Below are 19,409 nucleotides of genomic sequence, written 5' to 3'. Positions count from 1 at the left end.
AATAGATTATACCTTATGTAATGTTTCCTAAATGTTTTTACTAATGGTTAATTCAGAAAGAACGGCAATTATGCAAAATAGAGATGATCGTAATTGTCTTAGTATATGACTGCTATATTATGTAAAAATCCTTATTTCCGTTTTCAAAGACATCAACAGCCGCCAATAAACGTTTTTATATGATCGACTTAAGACTACGGAGTATATACTTTTTTGACAGGTTAACTTCTATCATGTGGTAGGACACACTGGTATGACATCCAGTAAAAGAAACTAATAGAGGTACAATCGGTGTAATTAATCCTGAACGCTCTTCAACTTAGTACCTTATTTGGCCGTTTTACCTTCTTTTTGAGCGTAATCATGAGTTTTTCGTAGACGAAACGCACGTCTAGTGTACAAATTTTTTATCTATGATGGGTTTATTTACTTCTTTTTGCTCGAACTCGAAAGAATACCAGAATGTCCTACCAAAGAATAGGTAACCTGTTCAAAAACTGTATGCGAGTACTTTGGAGTTGAAAGAAGGTAATATGAAAATAGTCAATTCATTACATGTTCAGTGAAAATAGTTCGAAATAGCAAATTTTTGAAGCAACTAATCCACACTTAATAACACCTAAAAACATGGTCAATAAACCCATCAAAAATACCAGGCTTATGACTTTGTAAGCTAGAAGCGCGTTTCGTCATCAAACAACTTATCCGTGACGCTTGAATGAAATAGTTAAAAGCTGAAATGATGCACGAATTTGAAAAACATCAAGGGCCCAAAATTCGAAAGATATTGCTAAATACAGTTAATGAAATATATGCTTAAGACTACCGATTTGATATATTGTTACATATTCCTTTTTTGAAGTATCTTTTTACAAAGCGTTTTTTGTCAGCACTATTTGCTATAACAATGATATTGTGTCCTAAAGATATCATCGTACAAATGGGTGTGTTTGTTACCACTTTTATCGTTTTACATGTTTTACCAAAACTTTATATGTGAAACAAAATTAAAGTGATATTTCCCTTTATCGAAGTCAACCACCTTATTTTTGAATATTTTACCTCAATTGCTGGTCGCAGATGACTTCCACCATTTGAAAGGAATCTATAGCATTAAGAATATCAGCAGCACTACTAATACAACGGTGGACATTCTGAATTCATAATTCGAAGACAAACTGACAACACACTGAAAAAGAAAGAAAAAACAACAAATAACGATGAGAAGAAAAAACAAATCACTATCCCTCAACAAACTACCCTGTTCAACCACGAGTTGAACAGCCATTACTATATAACTCGATAATTAATAGATGATATTTAAAAAAAAACTTTCTGATTATGTTTACGCATTATTTTGAAGATTCTTATCTGTAAATGGTTCACATTACACAATCTGAGTTATTCTGTTAACAACCAACTTTTGTCTGTGTTGTTCTAAATATTCAGTTGTCACGCTGAAAAATAACAACAACACGTTTTTACTTCTTTAATGTCCACAAGCTCATAAACTGTTTTTGTAATTTGCAAAACAAAAATTGCAATGCGTGTAGCTTTTAGATATTTCAGATGTGAGTTCTTTTAGAGATATCTAGATTTCATTCAAGAACATGCAATTGTATGTATATATCAATAAAATATGACCAGGCAGAAGGGACCAAATAACAAAAGCTAAAAACTTCTAAGGTCAATTTTTCCTGAGGGAGTTGAAACAATCGATTATAATTAACGTCTTAATTTATCAACGGTGAACTTATGCATTTAGTGCGCCCGAAACGGTTTATAATCAGAATCGCAACAGCCAAAACATATGAGTGCTCATTAAAGATACTAGGCTTGTAGTTTGGTACGCCAGATGAGCGTTTCTTCGAAAGCAGGAATGTATAAATACGTAGAAACTTTAAGAGCAATATGACAAAATGTGTCCTAGAATGAGAAGCCAGAATCATCTAAGGTCAACTTTGCCTGAAGGAGTTGACATAATCAATTATAATTAGAATAAATAAATTTCTTGCAATTTCATTTGTTTATTGTTTTAAAGTTAACATTCATAGATGTTGGAAGCCGCACTGTGACTTATATCTCTTCACATCCTCGTCTTTTCGTCTGTATGGATAGTTGTCTCATTTGCGGTCAAACATTACGTCCGTGTTATGGTATTACTTTGTCTTCAGAAAGAAAATTAAAGAATATTGATTAGGTCATAAAATGTTTATCCAAATGTTATCATGTTATAATTAGAAATCCTCACATTTATATTTAAATCTCAAAAATCTCTTATGAGACTGTTGTTATGATTATGCTTAATAAAGTGAAATGCGGAAGATATTAAAGGGATTCTCAAACTCATAGGTCGAGGACAAAATGAAAATGTCACGGTAAAACACGAAAAAAAGGTTTTAGTTTTTGATAAGAAATAGAATGCTTGTCAAAACGCTTATTAAACTTATTGCAATATGTATTTCACTAAGAGCTTTTCTTTTTGTAGGACTTGTATCACTTATTTCAAAGGAAAATGAAAGAATTTGCAAGAATAATAGCTTTTGGCAGCGTTCAGGTGGTATTTAATTTCTTTAGATAGATCTTTTGACGACAAAATTAAAGTTACCCTACATATGTTTTAAAACGGGAATATAGATCAATCAATCACTATGATCAGAAGAAAACTGTTTTCTCTTTTGTATTGTTTCGTATTTTGTGATGCTAAGGGTTGAAGAGCTTATTTTAAAGTTTTGGTTTTCCTTAATGTTGAAGCCGTACGGTGAATTATACTACTTTACAGTTGTTGTCCATTCGTTTGATGTGTTTTGTCATTTGATTTTGCCTTGTGATTAGGGACTTTCCGATTGAATTTTCCTCGGAGTTCAGTATTTTTGTGATTTTACTTTTTACATCCTAGTCTTTTTGTCTGTACGGATAGTTCTCTCATTGGAAATCATACAGTATGTCCTTTTATTATGTTACATTTGTCTTTGAAATAAAATACGGATTATTAATAAGGACGACATCAAATGACTGATTTTAAGCAGTATGCATAGAATAAATAGAAAACTTTACATTTATTTCAAAAACATGTGTTCCAAAAATAAAAAAACTGAACATGCATCTTAAATATACTAATAAAGAGAGACGTGCAAACACTAAAGGGTCGAGCCCAAACTGACAACGCCATGGCAAAACACAAAAAGAAAAAAACAGGTTTCGTTTTGATAAAAAAAAAAATGATGATCAGCACGCTTCATAAACTTATTCCAATCATGTATATTAATACAATCATGTTTTACTACTCCTGTTTGGCAATGCATTACCAGTTACACAGAATTAAACAAGAATATGCAATAAGAATAGCTGTTTGCAGCTTTCTGATGGGCGTAATTTTCTTTAAAAGATCAAGATTTAAGCCCAGAACGTGCAATTGGAGACACCAAGTGTTTCCTTACTGCATAATGTCACCATAACGGGAATAAGAATCAATTCATCACTTTTAAAGCTATTTCAACTCGAATAATAAAAATAACGTCACGGCTATAAACTGCACAAGCACGGTTATAATGTCAAATAAACTACAAAGAGACAGTGAGGCACTGCACGATTAACCAATTGAAGTTGATTATGCAAGTAAATACACATAATGCCAGTTCTTGTAATTCTTTCAGAATGACCTCAATGTCGCACTGCCTTATTTGTTAACGTTAACAAATCAAGAGTCTTTTAGTTTTCTTAATTAGGAAAGCTCGAACCTGTATATTTGAAAGCCAGACTTATTATAATCATATTATACATTTATTGCAATCATATATATTACAATGATTAGGCACGTTGTAGGAAAGGCATTCTTCTGATTGACCTCAAGTTTCCAGAGTTTGAGTTATTGAGGTTCATTCATCATGCATACGTTTGCTGATTTTTCTGAACATGCTCATGGCTGCAATCTGTGAATGTTTCATCTTACATAGCCTCTGCTATTTTCACTTATGGTATGTGCACAGATGTTGTGCAATAAAGATATTTAGAAAACTATTGCGGTCTTCTGTAGTGAGGTGTGAGCTTTTGACCAACGTTGAAGACCTCACTATAACTTTGGAATTACGAACAGTAAAACCAGTCCTAGTTATTTGGATTTGGTTTGGTAACTGGCAATTTTTTATAACTCATTGGTTATAATTGTACATGTATATACATAAATTATAAATTATGGAATTTTTAAGATTAGATTAACATCAGTTTTGACCTAATGACGTTTGCATAACGACCATTATTTGTCTCTGTAGTTCAAGTTTTTTAGTTGATCCTCTGAAAAATATCAATAAAACGTTTTTTTTTTAATGATTCACAACTTCAAAAAGTGGTTTTGTAAAAATTGAGTGATTCATTAACAAAACAAAAATTGCAATGAGTATAGCTATTTTTAAATTTCAGGTGTGAGTTATGTACTTTAGATATATCTAAAGAACGTGCAATAGAATATACACATTAATCAATTAAACAAACATATGTCGCCAGAGCGAAAAGTATAAACAAATCATTGACCTTCCGTTTAAACATACGAATAACAATCAATACAAAGAGACTAGACAATTTGTCGATTATTTCAAAAAGTGCACGTTTGTCGAGACATGAAATATAAATCAAGTCATTAACCCTCTAAAAACTTCCTTGTTGAAACTTATGTTTAACAAATGAAAATAACGTTTTATCAATTTTAGCCTCTAAAGTACTTTTCTAGATTTACATTTATAAAGAACTCTCAGGTCCAAACATTGCAGAGACAGGGGTGTATAATTACGTAAAACGTTATGAGCTATATGATCAGAAGGGCCCAAAGAAGAGTACGTGTAGCTAAAACATTGAAGGTCAAATTTTCCCTGAGAAGAATAAAACCTGATGTTCTTCGCTATTTCTTACTGTATCAACGGGAACATTAAGAACATATGTTATAAATCATGTCAGTACCGAAGCACTGACTACTCAGATGATGATACCATAGGGGTTCTACAATGCATCTGCAGTGTTTCGACCCAGCGCTAGTAAATGAAAACAATACATCTTAAATGTTATATGTGCCCGAAACACTCTCTGGCTTTATCATCATAATCGTTCAAAACCGAACATCTGAAAGTGATGAACGTAGAAACTTTAGGAGCAATAACACGAAAAAGGACCTAGCAATAACAGCCAGATTCATCTAAGGTCATCTTTGCCTAAGGAAGTTAAAACAATCGAAACAATTGTAAATTATATATTTGTTTAAAAGGCTGATAATATTGGTTTAGTTTTAGAACTAATCAGGCATTTAGTTTTCTCTTTTAAATTTTTGAATTGTTTCACGTTGTGTCTTGCCGAAAGTTGTGAGCTTACTATATGGTTTGGGTTTTCCTGAATTTTCAGCCCTAACCGAGATTTATACTTGTTAACATCCTCGTTCATGGTTTGTGTATTGTATGAATAGTTGTCTTTTTGGCAATTAAACATTCCGACCATGTTATCATGGTGTATTTGTCTATAAAAGAAATAATTATTTATTTACACATCAGATGACTGATTGTAAATAATTAGCATAGTATAAATTGAAATATTTATATTTAACTACATGTATTCCAAAATCATAGATTTAGTTGGAATGATAAATATGAAAGAGAGAGATGCGGAAGATACTTAAGGGTTAAACAAACTCACAGGTCGATGTCAAACTGACAACGCCATGGCAAAAAAAAAACGACAAAAAGGATTTGAGAAATAGACTGCTGGTCAACACACTTAAACTTAAAAAAACTGTTACGACTTTGAAGTGCAAAAAACGGTGAAGATGTCAAATGATCTGCAAGTTGGGACAATGAAGCACTGATCACATTCATGTTGATGATACATGTAAATATACATAGTTCCAATTCTGGAAGTTTTCTTATATGGGCCTCACTGTCGCTCTGCATCACTTTTAAACGTTTTCAAATCTGTGATGTCGTATAGACGTTAAATAATGACAGGAAACAGTCTATTTTTCATCTTAGACAACAAAAGATTAAGCATACATATTGATAAAATGTAGCTATAGGGTATGACGAAATTTTGGAAGGGAATTCGATGTTCCTTAGGCAATGTTGACCTTAGATGAAATTTGACTATTCTTTATTTAGGTCCTTTATATCATATAGTTCCTCAAGTTGCAGCGTATTTACGTTCCCATGGCTGTCTTTTTTTTTTAGGTTTCAGCGCACCTAGTGAAGTAAAGTGTATATTTCATTTACTAGCACTGGGTCGATACCGTTGCTGGTTGACTGTTAGTCCCCGGGGGTAACATCAGAACAGTTGTTAGTGATTTGGTGCTGACATGATGTCACATATACCATTAAGGTTTGAGCTTCCCTAATAAAGGTCAATCAAGAAAAAAAATGGAAGTTAATAAATGTTTCATTTGCTATATGACTGGTCTTACCATGACACTTATCGGAATGAGTTTTTGGAGGAGTATGTTACGACAAGATTTTGGTATGAATTGGTGTATACTTAGTTAACAAGTTCAGTTTAAATACAGCGAATTTTCTGAAAAAAATCCATATTGCGGTTGACTTTAATAGCCCAAATCTACTATTTAATTTGTTACGCAAATAAGTGACCAGAACAAGCCAGTGCAGGCATCGAGGGATAACTACTTCATGCAAGACTTTTGGTTACAATATACATGTACCTATACTGATTATTTATCATATTTCAAAACATTTTCTGATTAGGACTAAGAATTTTCTCAAGATTTCCATTACCTTGAATATATAAATGTTTTATATTACATTGCTTCTTTGATAATCAATGAACATGTATAGTGTTATCTCGATAGAGAGCAAAGGTTTCCTCTGATTTGTAGTAAGGTAGGAGCTTTTGTCCCTGTCTCATAAAATAAAATAATATTAAAAGTATATACATTTCTTACCTATGAATTGATTTACCTGCATCGGGAATGCTCAAAACAAAACATTTTAGCCAATAATGTATAAATACCAAAGTACATGAGAGATATATGATCAAACAAAAAAAAAACGAACAGCCAAATTCATCGACGGTCAACTTTGCCTGAGAGAGTTGAAACGTTAGTTTCTAATTAATTTATTAATTCACTAATTAATAATTAGAAGAAAAGATAGATATTTAATAAATCATGTCAGCTGGTGAGATACTCGATTACAAACAGTTCACCAGGAGTTCTAGAAACTAAAAATGACACTTTGTAAATTGCCTCTCTATGCCTTTGAGTTTGAGAACAACAATAGGCCCGATGAAATTACTGTCCTCCTGTGATATACGTTAAAAATATAGATCTCCGGTGTAATACTTGAAAGGATAATCAAACACCTTCCCAATTTATTGTAAAAATGGGTAAAGATTTTTAAGGTTGGTCCAGTTGAAACAGGTCAAAAAGACCTTCTCCCCATAAAATTGTCAATAATTTAAGTAAGAGCTGATATTATTTTTTACTTTTGATATAATAAAACCCCTAGTAGTACACTGTACAGTAAACGTTTTATTCCGAAATTTTAACCATTTATTATTTATTATAAAAATGTACTAAAATTAATTGTGTTATCGAGTGTAAGAGATGCTTTCGGTAAATACAGAATCTGTATCCGATAACTTCCCTATATGGTTTAATGAGACTAATTGGTCAGTCTCCATGAAATTAGAGGATTTTTACTTATCTTCGATAGACTTTAAGTAACTTTGTAGAATAAATTACTGCATTATTTTAAATGTTGAAAATCTAAATCTTAATAGTTGAAATTTTTAGATTTAAACGTCAAAATTATAAAAAAATCAAGAATAAAAATGGCTACACATATCATGTAGAAATGAAAGTTAGGAAACTGTATTAGAATATTTTTTGCACAGGTTCTAGCACGTTGTATTAAAATTGGTATAATTTAGTGTTCTCTGTTAAAACCGATACCACAATTAATGCCCTTTGATTTTCGTTATCTACGAATATAAAGTCCTTAGCATGGATAGTGTACTACTCTCTCCATGTTGTATGCAAAGAATAGCAATCAGGGGGATTTAATTACACTGCAAAAACATGGGATCATGAATTTTAAGGTAACGTTGTGATTTTGACCAGTAGATAAAGCTCTAAACTGAGTTCGTCTGAAACTGTTAAATTCTATGATTTTGATTTGAAGCCAATAAAGATTTCTATAATTTTGACTTAATTTGTCTCAAAACTAGTATATTAAACTGTGGAAATATAATTGACAAATAGCAGCTTGAAGTGTTTCTAATTGGCATTTGTAGTTACAAGAAAAAGGAATACAAATTAATTGGTTTATCGGGCCACTATATAGCTACTGTTACTGATCTTTTGGTTGTGGTTTCTTCACGTTTCAGGGGATTATGTCTCATTAATATTTAAACTATATAACTCCTTTACCATTGAACATTTCGTTTTGAAAAACAAATTATTCAAAACTTTATCTTTTAACATTCAAAGATTTTCGAATTTTTCTTCACCAGGAAAGCGCCAACCTATCAATTTCAAAGCCAATAATGTTTAAACCAGCAACACGAGAAGAGCTTTTTAACCAAAAGGGACTTAAAATAATTAAACAAATTCATCGAAGGTTAACTTTACCTGAGGGAGTTGGAACCTTTGTTTCTTACTGAATTGTACAAATATTTAAGATATTCAATAACGAAGTATGCGTCTACATGTGTTCAAAATATAAAAACTTACTAGTAAATTTTGATTCTGATTTTTGTTTGATTTTAGAGGTAAACATTATTTTGCATTTGTTATACTGTCAATGAAGCTGTTGATATTTTACATGTTGTTAGTTTAATGTATCTGCTGGTTACTATCTCATTCAGGTACAAGAGGCCGAGAGGTTTAACTAGTTCGTCTACTGTATCACTAGCCTGTATACACTGAGGTTGTTAGTTTATTGTATCAGCTGGTTACTATCTCATTCAGGTACAAGGGGCCGAGAGGTTTAAATAGTTCGTCTACTGTATCACTATCCTGTATACACTGAGGTTGTTAGTTTATTGTATCAGCTGGTTACTATCTCATTCAGGTACAAGGGGCCGAGAAGTTTAAGTAGATCGTCTACTGTATCACCAGCCTGTATACACTGAGGTTAGTTTATTGTATCTGCTGGTTACTATCTCAGTCAGGTACAAGAGGCCGAGAGGTTTAAGTAGTTCGTCTACTGTATCACTCGCCAGTATACACTGAGGTTGTTAGTTTATTGTATCTGCTGGTTACTACCTCATTCAGGTACAAGAGGCCTAGAGGTTTAAGTAGTTCGTCTACTGTATCACTAGCCTGTATACACTGAAGTTGTTAGTTTATTGTATCAGCTGGTTACTATCTCATTCAGGTACAAGGGGCCGAGATGTTTAAGTAGTTCGTCTACTGTATCACTAGCCTGTTTACACTGAGGTTGTTAGTTTAATGTATCAGCTGGTTACTATCTCATTTAGGTACAAGGGGCCGAGAGGTTTAAGTAGTTCGTCTACTGTATCACTAGCCTGTAAACACTGAGGTTGTTAGTTTATTGTATCAGCTGGTAACTATCTCATTCAGGTACAAGGGGCCGAGAAGTTTAAGTAGTTCGTCTACTGTATCACCAGCCTGTATACACTGAGGTTGTTAGTTTATTGTATCTGCTGGTTACTATCTCATTCAGGTACAAGGGGCCGAGAGGTTTAAGTAGTTCGTCTACTGTATCACTAGCCTGTATACACTGAGGTTGTTAGTTTATTGTATCAGCTGGTTACTATCTCATTCAGGTACAAGAGGCCGAGAGGTTTAAGTAGTTCGTTTACTGTATCACTAGCCTGTATACACTGAGGTTGTTAGTTTATTGTATCTGCTGGTTACTATCTCAGTCAGGTACAAGAGGCCGAGAGGTTTAAGTAGTTCGTCTACTGTATCACTAGCCTGTATACACTGAGGTTGTTAGTTTATTGTATCTGCTGGTTACTATCTCATTCAGGTACAAGGGGCCGAGAGGTTTAAGTAGTTCGTCTACTGTATCACTAGCCTGTATACACTGAGGTTGTTAGTTTAATGTATCAGCTGGTTACTATCTCATTCAGGTACAAGGGGCCGAGAGGTTTAAGTAGTTCGTCTACTGTATCACTAGCTTGTAAACACTGAGGTTGTTAGTTTATTGTATCAGCTGGTTACTATCTCATTCAGGTACAAGGGGCCGAGAGGTTAAAGTAGATCGTCTACTGTATCACTAGCCTGTATACACTGAGGTTGTTAGTTTATTGTATCTGCTGGTTACTATCTCATTCAGGTACAAGAGGCTGTAAGGTTTAAGTAGTTCGTCTACTGTATCACTAGCCTGTATACACTGAGGTTGTTAGTTAGAACCATGCACGTGACAGTTGCGTTCGACTCCAATCTTAATTGAGTAGGATTGTCAGTTGTTCTGCCGTAGGTCGGTGGCTCTCTCCCAGCATTCCGATTTCCGCAATCAATAATTAACTGACCCCCACAGTATAACAAACAGTGATGAATGTGGCGTTAAATACCAATTATCAATCAAATAATCACGTACACATATATATTATTTGGGACATTTGATAAATTTTGATGAATAAATAAATTTATTTCATTCGTAAACAATATTTTAATTAACCATGATAGTTAATCGGTTAGAAATGAACAAAATGAAAATTACTCGATAATACTCGTTTTAGACAGGATGTGTTAATTATTAGGAGTTTAATATTTATATCCCAGGAAACGTTCACAGGCAAAATAATTAAAACGTAAAACTTAAAGAGAAAACACACAAAATCAGACACAATTCTTGAACTGGACAGTATTTGTTACATTCTAAATTCTTCATTAAAATATTTTTTTTATCAACTCAGGCAATTTGGCATCATAAAGGTACACATGTCGTTAAATAATAATAAAACGTAAAATTAATATCACTTTCTATATCTATGTGCGGAAAAGGAAATATCCATAAGCATGTGAATAATATTTCATTACATGTTTGAAAACCTACACAACGAAAAATGTGTTTGGTGTAGCCTTTTTATTTATTTAACAACAACCACTAAACATAAGATAGATAAGATATGCATTTTTTAAAACATAGACATTCTGTGTAATTAAAATTGATTTTATACAATGCAATACATCAGGTTTAGCCATGTGTATCTTTTATCATTGATTTTGAAATCGGTTACATGCAAACTTCTACCTGTTACACAGAGTTAGTTTGCAACAAGTAAAACAACGAAGAAGATGTGGACAGAAATTATGGTGGCTGTGTTGGTCAGCTTTCTTGGAAAGACTGAAGGTAATGTTAAATAATTAAACTATACACTGCTTTTGTTTTAATATTTATATCCTTTTAGAAGAAATTCAGAAAAAATACCGTACAGTTCTTTTGAATAAAAAATTTATGACACTTTCCATGAAGGGATATTTTAACAATTGAATTACACTATAAATTCAAAATCATTATTCCCTCATTTTAATGTCAAACAAGCCTGTAAAGCACAAATAGATAGTATCAGGAATAGGCGCCATGTTTTTAAAATACGTCTTGCAGTTTGTATTATGTTATTTTCAGAAAATTTTCTTTTTTTATTTGTTTTGATTCAACTGCTTCATATTTGTGACGTGATAAAGATAAATATATGTAACATTTGAAACTTTTTCATTCGATAAAAACACTTGGACTCCAATTATCAAATAAAGTTGTTACATCTAGTAGTTGCTCCAATGCTTTTTGTAAATCTTTTGAGAGTCCAAAACGTTTTTCTTTTGATCAGGCACGCTCAAGACCCCAAAATGTAGACAGTAAAAATAATCAATATATTGTTTTGCCACATTTCTCAAATTGTTTTTTTTTTCGCATTCGTGTGATCTTCTCTTCAGGTTTTTATGACAGAAATGAATTATGATAAAAACTCAATGTAATTATGTGGCAAATTGACACGTACATCTAACAACACGTTTTACTTAAGATTCCTTTTTGTTGAAAATGTATTTAATAATTCCAGGTCGAGTTGTATCTCATAACTTATTTTTATACTCAGTCTGATTATTTGTAAACGTTGTTCGAAATATCTCCTATTTCTATTACTAAATTTGATGTATATTATCAAAAATTGTATTTAATGGCTGTTCAAAAAATATAAAAACAAAAAGATTTCAAATTGAGTTATACTAACTCTTCTTATGCCGTCATGGACGATTTGAGTAATGAAAGTCTTTCTCTCTTCGTTTGTGTGCGTCTTCTCAATCGATTGATGCGATTTGAACATCGGTAGATTTCTGTTGCCTACATTTCTTCCTGACACAGGGAAAGCTTATTTCCGATGCAAATTTGTCAATAATTATATGTCTACATACCAGGACTACCTGAAAGTTTACTGGTTCGTATTGAAATCACGTATCAATGACCCCTTAATTCATTATTGAAATGACATGATAGACGCAACATATTTGTGGTTCGTATTATTGTATGGTAAAAGGCAGTAGAATGATATAAATGGTAAACCATTCCAACTTTGTTATCCATTTACAATAATTCGTGCGTTACCAACTTTTGTGTCATTTATAGGGAATGAAAATCATTTTAATGTTTGCGTCAATACGTGCTGCATAGTTATGTGTATTTTGTGATTGAAAAAGTACATTTTAGAGCTAATTTGTCCCCGCGGATTCATTTAAATCAAAAATTTCTCATCTATACCGACATCACTCGTGACAGGTTTTAAACGTATGAATACTGTAAACTACTCATTTTTTTAGAGCGATAAATGTTTCCTGAGTAGCAAATTACACGAATATAAATAATTGCGAATACGTAAAACTTGGATCTTTTCTCATTTGACTACATTACGTAATTTAAAAATCGCGAAATCCAACCAACTATTCGCGAAAATCTTATTTTACAGTATTAGCAATTTAGACAGTATAATTAAATGGCTGAACTGTTTTGAATAATGTATTCGCAATAAGAACGATTTCTATATATATATAAAAATAAAAGTACAACCAAAAACCAACCACGGCATACTGTAGTACCACTGTTTACAAAATTACTTTTGACAAAGCTGTTTTGGAAGTTGCCTAGTATGTTCTCTTTGAAAAATAATGTTAGTTAGTTGGTTGCTTAACATGTCACATGCATGTAGTAAAACAAAACTTAAATATGCCAATTATCCACGACACATTTCACCGCTCATGTAAGCGGAGAATCATTATACAACGACAGTCCAGAAACAAAAATACATTTAGAACAAATACTGTAAAAATTTTATTTCAGAGACCGATTTATTTTCGAGGAGAACACTTATTGCTTAAATGTGAGTGAGTCAATCAAATATATATAATGGCTCGTATTGACTTTTACAGGGCATACACAAAGGAATGACACATTATGATTCCAAGAATAAATGTCTGAATGTAATACAATTCGTCGTGTCGTTTATGACACATTGACTGTGCATGTGACATTTAGTTTAAGTGTCACTGTATGCTACATGTCCAGTGGGTTACATATACGTTTCTGTCAATCTGTTTAAATTAAAGGCGGTTTAAACTGTATTTAATTCAAATATTGGTGGTTAATTGAAGTGAATCAAAGTTAATAAAAAAACAGCGTTTGGTCAATATTTAGGCTAACAAAACGAAGTTCCTTTGAATGTCGTAAATAAAGTTTAAAACACAAGATTTGCACACAAGCAACAGTAATTCCATACAAAGAAACTGGGTGAGACTTAAAGCATCGATAAAGTTGTAGCTCATGCGTGAAGTGCAGCACCTTATAACATATCTTTTTATTTTATTTAATTAGATTGATTATGATAATTTGTAAAAATAAAAAAAAAAAGCTGTTAGCACTCTCAGATGTTTATTTTGTGTCTGAAGTTCTAGTTGCTAGTTGTTTTGTGTTCATTTGAAGCATTAAACCTTTTTCAACAGATTTTTATAATTTTATATATCCAATGAAATTATTCCTGTTAATTGTGTACATGTAGTTCAAATTTCTTGAAATTTTCATGTCATTGTTAACAGGTCAACGTTAATAAATTGTCAAAATTTTATGAAAATTAAACCAGCAAAATTTATTTTAGTCAAAGTGTTGGGTACCCCATGAATTTGATTTCGGTGTGAGTGTTTTTTTGATGGCGATAAATCCAGAAATGCGCTCATATGCACCAAATGTAAAAAGTAATATTTTCCTATAACACTTGGAAAAGATAGCTGATCATTTAGTTTACAGTTAAATTGTTACTTTAAATTTTACTTAGAACGTATTGAAAAAATTAATTTAACAAATAAACAAGATTACAAGGTTACAGACAATGACTTTGTAACTTTCACGTATGTTTTTTCCATTACTTGATTACAATAATAAAGACCTCAGTAAAAATGTTCTGATTATTGAGTTACTTTTCGATAGATGAAACTGCCTTTTGGCTAAGCAAGATAGGTCATCGTGACCTAGTAACTATGAGATGCAGTATAAAATTATATGAAAGAACAGATATTTTAAAATTTGACAAGCAATGAACATTCTTCATTTTAAACTTTAATTATACACATTTAAAACATTTAAAGTTTTATTACAATTATTGCTCTTTCCAACAATTGCATATTTTGACAAAAGTTGATCATTTTTCAATCACCTTCAGTAAACCTTTCTGAATTTGACAGACAGCGGTCCTCACGGATTTTGCGGCTTTCCATGTACGCTTCATAATAAAACCTATGACCTTTGCTCTTGTGACGTAGACAATGTAAACCAAACATATAGTGTAGGAGGTAATGATACTACTGTGTTTACGGAAAATTTCGGTGGTGAAAAGAAAACTGACTGGGAATGTTATACAAGAAGTGGACGGTTTTATGTAGTACGGTGAGTAAACATTTATTCATTTGTCTGTACCAAGTCAGGAATATGATAGTTGTTTTCAATTCGTTCAGTCTAACGTTTGATTTTTTTAGTTTTATGGACTTCTCCTTTTTGAATTTACATTGAAGTTTGGTTCTTTTGTTGAATACTTCTTTACAAACCTTATATTGATTGATTGTTGGTTGTTTCACGTCCAGTAGCAAATATTTCATGCATGTTCAGGACGAGAACAAATTAACAATAAATCCAATAGTTAGGTCCTGAAATAGAGGCCGTCCGCGATGAAGGTTGGGAAAATTTGGACTGCCACGGGAAAATGAGGGTATATTGGATAGGGACAGAAATTTAGCCATGCAACAGGCCACCTACGGACCCCTGGAAAAGTTGTTGCAAAGGTTCTTGATGTTCAATGAGCATGGCACTCTCTTAACACGAGGCAAAGGATTTAACGTCCCCAATCTGACCGGACGTGGCTGCGAACTTGTACATCCTGCACAGCCAAACGGACACCCCATTTTGGCGAGGGTTTTACTGCCGGTCGGAAGAAGAGCAATGGTGACCATATTTCTATTCCTCAGTCACTCTTGGGGGCACAAAATGTAGACGTGAATATATTATTCTGCAACATAATTGGTCAACTTCACTCAACAAATACGTGTTATGAGAAACATAGCGTTCTACTTAACCGTGATTGCTTTTGTCCGAAAAACACTGTCAGCTTGATGGAAAAGGTATTCAGTATATTATAAAGTGATTATTATAAGATGATAATAATAAATTCGTTATTGCATTTAATTGCACGTTTCGCAGAATGAAACCGCCGAAATCACGCAAAAGCAGGTCTAATCAACTAAATAAGATATTAGTCATAAGTCCTGACAATAATTTGTAAGTTTTAACCTACAATTACTAATATAAGAAGGTGCATATCTCTCTAAAAGGCATGTCTTTATTTTTATAGAATTATTACTTTAACTGTTCCTACATACACATTTAGAAGTAACTACTTCAAAAGCCTAGTATGCATTTGCACTATATCAAATTATTTTCTTAAAGACATACACTCATTTTCAAGAGGTTATTCATGTGTATGTTCTCTCGATTTACCCTCAGATTGAATAGAAGTCCAAAAGGACTTTTATTTACAGTATGTTAGTCATTATGTGTGCTTTCACATCCATAACTTATAGTAAAAATGTGTTTAATCCTTATATCTTTAACCCAAAATCTTTGCTATTTTTCCTTCATTTTGAACTTTCGTAGAACACAAGGATTCAATTCATGTTTTTCACACATGCATATATCACAATGGAATAGACATGCCTTTAACATAGGATACACAAGTAGTTTCGGAAACATCTAGTGTTAACTATGAAAAAATAACAATATAACGGACAATTCCCATTAAAAAATTTGAATATATTCAAATCATATGCAAAATATCAGCAGGTGAATGTACATGACTGAGCGTTTAGTCCATATTTCAATTCTACTTTCAGACGACGTATTGATTATGATGTATTCGCATACCGTTGTATGAGGGACATAATGTACAATACCGATAAAGATATAAGAGTATATTGTATGTCAGAATGGGGTAAGTGTTAAATATAAATAATAGTATGACGCTCTTCTTTCACTTTGTAAACAAAGCCATGTTTGAATTCCAACAGAACAGGCGTGCGCGTGCGTGACATCATAATCAAAATTGTAACTTTATTTGTTATTTGAACAACGACAGAGATCGAAAATGACATTTGTGTTGATTTTGAAACAAATTCATTGTGAAGTAAGTTTACACGTATCTGTTCAATTTTATTCGATAAAAAGGATAGGCTTATATGAACCATAATTCATACAAAATCTTATTAAAGACAAAAAATAAATCATGTCGCTAGGTTTTTTAATTTCACTTACAGATATATTGATGATATCATGTCACTCAAAAACAAACATTTCATAGAGTGCTTGCAATTCCTTTATCGCAGTGAGATTAAGAATACTACTTATTCAAAGGTTTGCCTTTAATCCTGATCGTTTTCTCTTTACTGACACAGGTAGAAAACATCAAGTATCTACAAAATTCCGAGGTTCAACTTTCCATTTCTCAGCCGTAAGAATCCTCTACACCGTCGTATAGCTTTCACGTATCTCAATTAAAACTTCATTCGGTGTGTGCTCCTAACACAAAAACTGCCCAAAAGAGGTATAAGAAAGAATGATTTAAGTCGACACTATATCGTTCCGGTTTTTTTACGGTTTTACTGTCACCATCACAATGACGACGGGTCTATGTCTCAACTCAAAAGCGGCATTTTTATGCGGTCTAAGATTTTTAAATACCAGAAATGTCATCTGATCAAAAAATTTACGGCCTTTGTCCAATTCCCGATCTCGACATTTTTATTAAGTATGAATTCGCATGGCAGGTGAAGCTTGCAGAGAAGGAGACGCTTACCCTGTGGTCACATCTGGTTTCTCCTTTGGAGTTCATTCGAATCCCTAAGTTTTTTTTCCCGTATTTTTATATACGTGGGTAATTTATAAGATTTGAACATCGGTAAACTACAATGTTCAAATAAATGACTTTTATCCTTTTGAAAAAGAGAGGCGGGAGATACCAAAATGGTATTTATACAAGTTGACTACAAACTGACAACGCAATGGCAAAAAGGAAAAACTACCAGAAGAGATACAACACTTTACAAATCACAACAAGAAAACTAAAGAATGTGTAACTCGAAACAGACGAAAAAACTGGGCATGAAATCTCTGATATAACTGCCTTCTTGTTACCAGCAACCGTATATCATATACTAGCAATCCCTTGAATAACGTTTCAACTTCAAAGTGTGATTCAATAGAAAAAATAAATATAAAAAAGCAGTGTCTCAGTGTTGATGATTTTCTTTTTTATGACGGCCATTTTGAAATTTTCCGCCATTTTGAAAAATATTTCAAAGTATAATATACATCTTTACTTAGTAGATACGTTGAATTATATTTTATTTGCTTTTAAAAGATTGGGTTTGAATATTATTTCCGTTGTTTTATACATGGTTTTGCAATTTAGACCTATTGGACGCCATCTTGAAATTGGCCGCCATATCGATTTTTCAGAGTGGGGACCATATTTTAAATTGACAGCTAGACATATATTTTCAATTGTGAAAACTTTTATTCTTTTATCATCAAACCCATAATTCTTCCGAAAATATCCACGAAACTACTTTAGCCTCTGATTCAATATAATTGTCATATTAAAACAAAATTAAAAATTTAGGTTTTTTATTTCCTAAAAGCAACAATCAACAAAGGAGCTACTATAAATACAATTTAACTGAATTTATTAAGTTCGTATATTACGTTAATGTAGTGAAACTAACATCGCCAATTAAATTTTGATTAATTGGTTTCCAAAGATCTGTATAAGGCACATGATTATGTCTTATTTTATAGTGTTATGCACTGGGTTAGTATTGCCGTTTTCATGGCGTTTGCATTCTGATTGAAATTGGATGGAATGCGTTGACTTTAATGTTCAACTTGTTTTTATAGACTTTTTTTAACAATTAATATCGCAGATCAAAAACGAATAAGATTGATTTTGCATTTTAATATTAAAATCTGAACATTTATATTCAAGACTATATTTATATTACAAAAGCTCTAAGCCGCATCCCGTTTGAAAGGTTGAAAACAGTTAACGTAATTATATATAATACAAACAACAGTTAGAGACACTAAAACAATGACCTCATTCCAAACTAAAGCATCGACCATAATGAAAAAAATAAAAAAAAACCCTTTATGCTCGAGATAAAATGTGTGAGTATATTTGTACACGATTTAAAATGTTATGCGCGTTTTATTTTTTAGCATCATTTGAAGGTAATCCTTCTCTGTGTGATGTCTGTGATGGATCGGCATTTGATAAGGACAAACGTTTGATTATCAAAGGTAAATATAAAAATAAGGAAATAGTGAATAAGGGGCAGGATTGTGTTTATAGAATTGCATAAAAAAGAACAAAACCAAAAAAAAAAAGTAAAAATACAAAAAAAAAAAAAGAAAAGTAGGCAGACAAAATAAGAAAAAAAGAGAACAATAGATATATTGGGTGCTAAATTTTCAAAAAAAAAAAAAAAGAAAAGAGATTAATGGGCAAAATTAATAAAAAATAAAGAACAATAGTCTAAGATATTATAAAAGATAGAAATGAAGGACCTCACATCAAGACCCTCTAGTATGATTGCAAATGATATATTTCCCCTATTCTAGTGCATGATTGTAGTGTAGCTTCGATACACCTACAGCGATTCGCGAATAACATAATTTAAAAGAACAAAAAATAGGACAATATGACATTTTATGTTCACACTATTAATAATATTCCAACCACACAGGTAAACTGCTTCATTTCTCTTTTAGAGCAAAGTGAAGGTAAGTTGAATAGAATTTAATACTTATTGAACTAGAAAGGGAATATACTGACATTAAGTAAACATAATTGATAACAGAATGGAT

The 19,409-nt window shown here is 32.2% G+C and overlaps 1 long non-coding RNA gene across 2 annotated transcripts in view; it reads left to right on the top strand.

The window, feature by feature from the left end:
- The first annotated feature begins 11,236 nt into the window (after positions 1-11,236).
- LOC127722221 (uncharacterized) overlaps positions 11,237-19,409 on the top strand; it is a 67,509-nt gene continuing 59,336 nt past the window's right edge. Inside the window, exons 1-5 of one of the 2 annotated variants that reach the window (XR_007991701.1) lie at positions 11,237-11,309; positions 14,684-14,885; positions 16,382-16,479; positions 18,762-18,842; positions 19,314-19,325. This is a non-coding gene — a long non-coding RNA (uncharacterized LOC127722221). Of the gene's footprint in view, positions 11,310-14,683; positions 14,886-16,381; positions 16,480-18,761; positions 18,843-19,313; positions 19,326-19,409 lie in introns of those variants that run through there. The other variant, XR_007991702.1, reaches the window with a different exon arrangement.

The sequence above is a fragment of the Mytilus californianus genome, unplaced genomic scaffold, assembly GCF_021869535.1.
Source record: "Mytilus californianus isolate M0D057914Y unplaced genomic scaffold, xbMytCali1.0.p SCAF_12, whole genome shotgun sequence".
NCBI classification, from domain to species: domain Eukaryota; kingdom Metazoa; phylum Mollusca; class Bivalvia; order Mytilida; family Mytilidae; genus Mytilus; species Mytilus californianus.
The sequence above is the reverse complement of the archived record's forward strand: the minus strand, read 5'-3'. Positions and strand labels throughout refer to the sequence as shown.